A 7,101-nucleotide genomic window follows, 5' to 3' on the forward strand; every position below is an offset into this window, starting at 1 on the left:
TCATACAGTTTTTAGAGCCCCATAGTATTTGGAAATCACAACTGCTTAATTGATTACTCAAAACTACTTAATGTTAAATATATTTAAATGTGCAAACCAACCTAAAAAAAAAAAAACCACCCAAAAAACAAAACCCTGACCAAGACAGTTTGTAATAACGTGGGAAATGTTTGCTTGAAGTCAAGAGACATCACAGAGAAAGCAGTGCACCAGCTTAAGCTTAAGCTCATAAAGCAGTATCGTGTTGATGGAAGTTTGTATAGATCACAGAAACCCCTTCTCCCCTGCCCATGGAGAGGCTCTGTATCATCTTGCTCAGAGCTTCACGGTCTTCATAATCCTTCTGGCAGATGGCACCTCCAGTATTTCCCCTCCATCCCAGACTTCCTGGTAACAAAGGCTTCATCCCATTTAAACATCCTAAGCTGTCTTAAATTCAATATACTACAGAAACAATCTAGCTCCCAATCAAGGTTATAAACTACTTCAGGCAAGTGGAACGTGAAAAGAGGGATTACAAGGGCCCAACACAATTAGCTGGACAACACAGGAATGCAGGGCTGGTGTCTACATGAGTTTCTGAGATATCAGGTGATATCATGAGTTTCTGAGATATCAGGTTCTGGAAGATACCTCTGGAGTACCCACAGGTCCCTAAGAGAGAGTGGAGCTAGGGAAAATTCTGATGTGTTCCAATTTCCCAGCATCATTTCTTCTACTTGGCTTTAATATTTAGACTTCATATGCTTACTACAGGTTATCACCTAAAATGCATCTTCCCTTGGGAAGCATGCCTGTGCTGTCCAGGGGCAGAATGGCTGTGTCCTATGTGTGCAGGACTCTGATGGGAAGAGTATATAAGGCTGTATCTGCAGGACTTCAAAGGATCGTCCTAGAACCAGTGGGCAGAAGAAACAGGAACTTCAGTGTAAGGATAGGAACGCATTTTTAAGGTCAGAACTGTCATCAACTGAAGGCGGCGACCTCTAGACCAGTCACTGTGTACCTGACCCTTAAGCAAAAGATGGCATTTGACAACATCTTCTTCTTCTGGGCCTTGATCAAAGGGACTAGTGCTTTGGAGGGGAAGGGGCACAGCATTAGGGATACCGGAAAACACAGGCTTGGGGTGAATTGAAGATGCCCTGAGTCTGAGACAGTGACATCAATCCTCAGGCATCTCCAAAAAAAAAAAAAAAAAAAAAAAAAGTATAGCATAAGGGAGTGAGTGGTTGCAAAGGTCCTAATTCTGTTCTAAACTTCAGGGCTGGGCCACCAACAACTGCACACACTGATGTGGTGATTGGAGAACAGGCTCCTCAAGGGAAGACCAGCATTCTACTACAAGGGGAAAAGGACTTCACTGATAGAATTCCTAAAGCCTCTTAAAGTGTGCCAGCTAATGGCTGTAGCAGACGGGGAGATGGATCCAGAGGTGAAGAAGGAGACGTAATGAGTGGACCCAGCAGACAGCGGCCCCGTTTAGGACACCACGGAAGTTGCTTGAATGAGGGAAACCTCACCAACAGAAGCTGAGAAGACACAGGAGGCCCATATAGAAGACCCTAGAGGATAATCTCCAAGTGATCTTGCTAACCCCAGCACCTTCATGCAATGTTGTGGTTTTGGGTTTTTTTTTTACCTGAAAAATAGTTTTTCTTAGACAAAGATGCTGCACCCTTAGATGAGATTGGGGCTGATTATCTACTGCCTAACATAAATCACTCCACTCATACGTGCAGAGTGACTTAAGGCATATTGTGAGTGCTCAGTATAACACTGTGATTGCATTCATCCCGAGGGAAAATGGGCACAACTGCAAATACCCTGAAAAACACGTATTTAAAGACCCTACTTATTCTTTTTTATATGTATCCTTTCATATATCGCTAAGGGAACCCTTGTCCTTTTTCATCTTTCATCTCAAATAAGGCAAGAGTAAGATATAATTGTATTTCACCATGAGCCTGTGATTTCTATTCCTTAGGGTGGAAGAAAGGGATGGTGTTGGAGGGAGAGAGAAAAGAGACATTTTCAGCTTGGTCCTCCCCTGATGGACTTGGCTGCAGGCTATGTATAAGGCCCCTCTCTTCTTAGTCCCAAACATTGAGTGATCAACACTCCCTAGGGCTCAGGATAGTTCAGATAAATGATGGGCTGGAGGCAGTACGGATAATATGCATATGTTCTTTGGCTTTATATTTGATGGTGCATGTACAAACTTCTGACTTTCTCTTAGAGTCTTCAACGTGCATTTTATTGTGATCAAAAGATCCCCAAAATGGCCTAGCACAGAGGAGGCCAAAACGCCCCTCCGAGTTTGACACATTCTTGAGCAAAACCTGCTTGACATTTCCCAAGGAACTACGGAGCACTGACAAATTCTTAATGAGTGTTGGTTTGTGCCAGCCTCAGCCTATCAATAGTCAGTGTTGCTCTTAAACCAGCCCATGATTGCAAGATGACCTTCAGCAGCAACTATCAGGAAGCTCTGAAGAAAATAGAGGTCTGTTACTTACAAGACCTGGAAATTACATAGTGTACCTGGTGCTACACAGCAAGGTCATGGGTAGAGAGAGACAGCACTCCGGACAGATCTGCTTTTATTGGGATGAACGGTGGGGGCCTAGAATTTCGCAGGCTCACTCTTTATTGGTGAGTTAAAACATAAGAGCGAAAATTTAAAGCACAAGAAAAAGTCAAGTGGCTTATATGGTCAGTTATCAAAATCAAACGATATATCTAAATCAAAGGAGCCTCCATCATGGGAGGTGAGGGGGCCTGGTGCTTTATCTAGTTGTGTGGCTGGCATTGTGTTTTTCCAGATAGCCATCTTTGAAGAGGATGCTTCTTTGAAACTGATGCCTTGGCAATCAAATCTTAAGTCAGGCAGTTGCATTACAAAATAAGAAAAACAAAACAAAAAAAACACTGTCCTGGCTTACACTGCAGGTGTTATCAGGACTATTCTCATTGGTGTGTGATAAATAACAATCTGATTTCCAGGGCAGGAGTAGGATGGGAAGGCTGCAGTTCTGATTTTTAGCCAATTTTTGTGGGTAAAGTACTTCCAACATATCCAATTTAGGCTACCAACAGCTCACAAAAGTTTTCATAGTTTAACTAAAAGTTCTCATGAGCCAGGATGAACTGGTTCACACCATTGATTCTATTCTGATTTGTCTGTGACAAACAAACAACAATAACAACAAATATATATGTGTGTGTGTGTGTGTGTGTGTGTGTGTGTGTAACTACATATATATATATATATATCCCCCACACATATTTTTTTAAATAAAGTGTCCTTTCTTCTGCATTGTGTGTGCAAGGATACCACAATCAAACTAATTAACATGTTCATCATCCCACTTGGTCATCTTTTGGTGGGGGGGGGGACTTATTTGTTTGATTTTGATGAAAACAATTAAGATCTCTGAACAAATTTCAGGTATACAATACAGTATTGTTAACCATAGTCACCATTATGTTTCCAAAACTTATTCATTCTCTATATATGAAATTTTGTACATTTTTTGACCAGCATCTCCCAAACTCCCATTTCCTCACTTTCCACCCTGTTGGTGCCACCACTCTCTGCTTCTAAGTGTTTGATTTTTTTTTTTTAGGGTCCATGTATAACTGACATCTTGCAATATTTGTCTTTCTCTGTCTCATTTATTTCACTTAGCATAATGTCCTCCAGGTTAATCCATGTTGTCACAAATGACAAGATTTCTTTCTTTTCTAAGACTGAATAACATTTCATTTTATATATATCTATATGTGTGTGTATACATATATAAAATATATACAGGGAAAATATACACTATAAATACATTATATAAATATTATATTCTCTATATTACACAATATAAAATATATTACATCATATAAAATATAAATATATATCTATACCTATTATAGATACATATCACTTCTTTAAATCAATTCACCTATTGGCAGACACAGATTGTTTCCAAATCTTGGCTATTGTGAATAATGTTGCAAAGAACATGAGAGTGCAGATATCTCTACAAGATCCAGATTTCATTTCCTGTGGATAAATTCCCAGAAGTGGAGTTGCTGGATCATATGATAGTGCTATTTTTAGTTAAGGACGCTCCATACTATTTTCCATAATGGCTGTACCCATTTACATTCCTACCAACAGTGCACACCCTCACCAACACTGTTGTTTTTTTGTTTTTTTGATAATTCGCACTCTAATAGGTGTGAGGTGATATCTTCTTGTGGTTGTGATTTGCATTTCCCTGATGATTGGAGATGTTGAGCACTTTTTCATGTACCTATTGGCCATTCCTCTTAAGAGCCACAAATCTCACCTGCTCCAGTGATGGATAGCTTAGCCCTCAGTTACATGTGAGACTTCCCCAGGTTACAGAAAGGATTCTTCCCAAGAATGTTGAACTTCTTTTGAGCACAGCTAGAGTTAACTTTATTATACTTACTTTACAGACATATTTATTTTATATAAAAACAAGTTGAGACTTTGGGATGGCGATCATGTTAAGGACAAAAATAAGATCAAAAGCAAGCATGGTCTGGGCACCTGGGTGGCTCAGACAGTTAAGTGTCCAACTCTTGATTTGGCTCAGGTCATAATCTTGTGGTTCATGGGATCCTGCCCCTCAGCAGTCTCTGTATTGACAGCATGGAGCCTGCTTGGGATTCTTCCTCTCTCTCCCTCTGTCTATGACCCTTCCCCCCCACCAAAAATAAATAAATAAATAAATATTTTTTTTTAAAGTAAGCATGGTAGATAATAAATGCTTAAAGAATGAATAAATGAAGAATGAATGAATGAGTAATTGATGAATGGAGGCCTTGAAGAAGAAGGACCAATGATGAGCCTGCCAATTACACTGCCTATGTTGCTGTCTTCTCTGTTTTCCCATAAAAGCAGTGTGAATAGGTTTTCCATGCCCATTGAGAGCATAGCCAAAGAAAATGGACTTAGATGTTTGGGTTAACAATGTAGAGGAGCCTCTTATTCCAGAAAAGGAAAAGTCTGCAATATTCTTTGTGAATATCTAAATTTTCTCTGCTCATCAGGTGCACAACAGTGCACATTATGACAATAAGATGCTTTTGATTCAGCCTAACCCGGAGACAGGAGCTGGACCTCATGACCTTTGTAGGCATTACTAGACCTGCTTGGCTCATTGTAAGAGCGGTGGGGCATAGCATAAGGGGCAGGAGCTTCCTGGGTTTGAATATTGACTGGTTGTGTACACTTGAGTTATTTAACATCCCTGGGCAGCAGGTTTCCCCTCTGTAGGTAGGAAATGAGAACAACACCTACTACACTGTAATAGCTAGAGATAACACTCATTAAGTGCCTGATTCATAGAACCTGTTCAATAATTAGTGGTGGTGGTTATTAGTACTGTTTATTAAATCCATAAAGATAAGATGTCATTGTTCCTCAGCCTTTTGTTGAGCCTGGGTAAGAAACAGTTGACTGGACTTAATACATGCATAGATCTCCCTTCTGTCCTATTGGAATTGTGCTGGTCACAATGCTCAGAAAATGTCTAGGGCATATGAGAGCTCTGGCTGCCAGGTGAGGAGTCCTGGCTAGTTTCTAACCACCAAACTCCTGAGTACGACCAGAGATGACCCAATCTTGGCTCGTTCTCCAGACTCTCTCACTGCCTTTTCAGCTTCCTCAATATCACCTTTGAGAGGCTAAATTCAGTCTCATGTAACTAATTTTAAAATCTCTTCTCCATCTCTGGGAAAAGAACAGAAGCCAACTTCCTGGGCTGGAAATAAAAAATCAAATTGAACTCATTACTGCCTCTAAATAGTTTAAGTACAACAGCCAAGCCACCTCTACTTAAGTCTAAAATGATGATCTCCTATGAGCAGTGCTTTATTGATTATACTCAGCTCAGTAATCTGGGGCTGATGAGCAAGGCTTTATAATGCTTCATGGGATGTGTATGAATGTAGACTGGGAGGCTTACTAAGCCATGCTAGAGATTTCTACCAGAGGTTTTAATGCATTTCTCTGTATCCTAGTGAGATCCATGTTGCTAGGGCAGCAAAATTCTTGTCTGTAGACACAAGGACTTCTTGCATTCTTGCACGCAAAGGGAAAAAGACCCAAACTAGTCCTTTCTGAAGTTTTACTAAAGCTCTCAGTCTCTGGGGAGTTGGTGTATGAATTATCTATAGCTATGTAATAAGCCACTGAAACTTTGTGGCTGAACATAGCCATTTACTTATCTCATGATGCTGTGGGGTGGCAATTTGGGCTGGGATCAGCTGGCTGGCTCTTCTGCCTGTCTCACGTAAGCTCATTCATGTATATGAAGTCACTGGCCAGGTCATCTGTGAGTTGTCTCTGTTGAGATAGCTCATCTCTTCATATGTCTCATCCTCCAGCAGGACTGGCCCAGACTTGCTCACATGGCTGCTCAACAAGTCTCCAAGAGCCACAAGAGAGTCCACAAAGCACTCTCGAAGTATCAGTTTATATCATGTTTGCTTTTGTTCCATTAGCCAAAGCAAGTCACACAGACAAACCCTGAGTCATCGTGGGAGGGCAGGAACCATAGACATGCATACAAGATGTGAATAAATCCAGGTCAGTTAGCCGCAACCAGAAACTGAAATTGATGTCTTTGATTCTCTACCATAGTTTAAATGTACCCATGCTTTCTCATTTCAGCTAATTTTTGCGGGACATGGACTTGAGTTCTGGCTAGCCAGATAGTATTTGATAGTATTATCAAAATACTATCTCTTTACTGTCTATCATACTGTAACAAGCATGATTGGAATCATTTACCACGTGTTATATGATTCATACAATAATCCTACAAGGCAGGTATCATTGTGTCCCCCTCACAGATGAGGAAAATGAAGCTTAGACAGTGAATTGACTAGCCCAAGGTTGCCTCTGTTCCATTAATGGCAGAACTGAGATTTGAACTCAGTTTCCTCGGAGGCCAAATTTCAGACTCTTAACAAACTCTCAACTCTTAACAAATTTCAGGCTTTATACAACCACACCTTCCCATAAACCACTAAATGTTTTTTTAAATAATTTAGTGGATTCCTTTTCAATTA

This window comes from Lynx rufus, unplaced genomic scaffold (assembly GCF_022079265.1).
Source record: "Lynx rufus isolate CCGP_SWC_20201006 ecotype Redwood Valley unplaced genomic scaffold, mLynRuf1.p SCAF_8, whole genome shotgun sequence".
Lineage (NCBI taxonomy): Eukaryota > Metazoa > Chordata > Mammalia > Carnivora > Felidae > Lynx > Lynx rufus.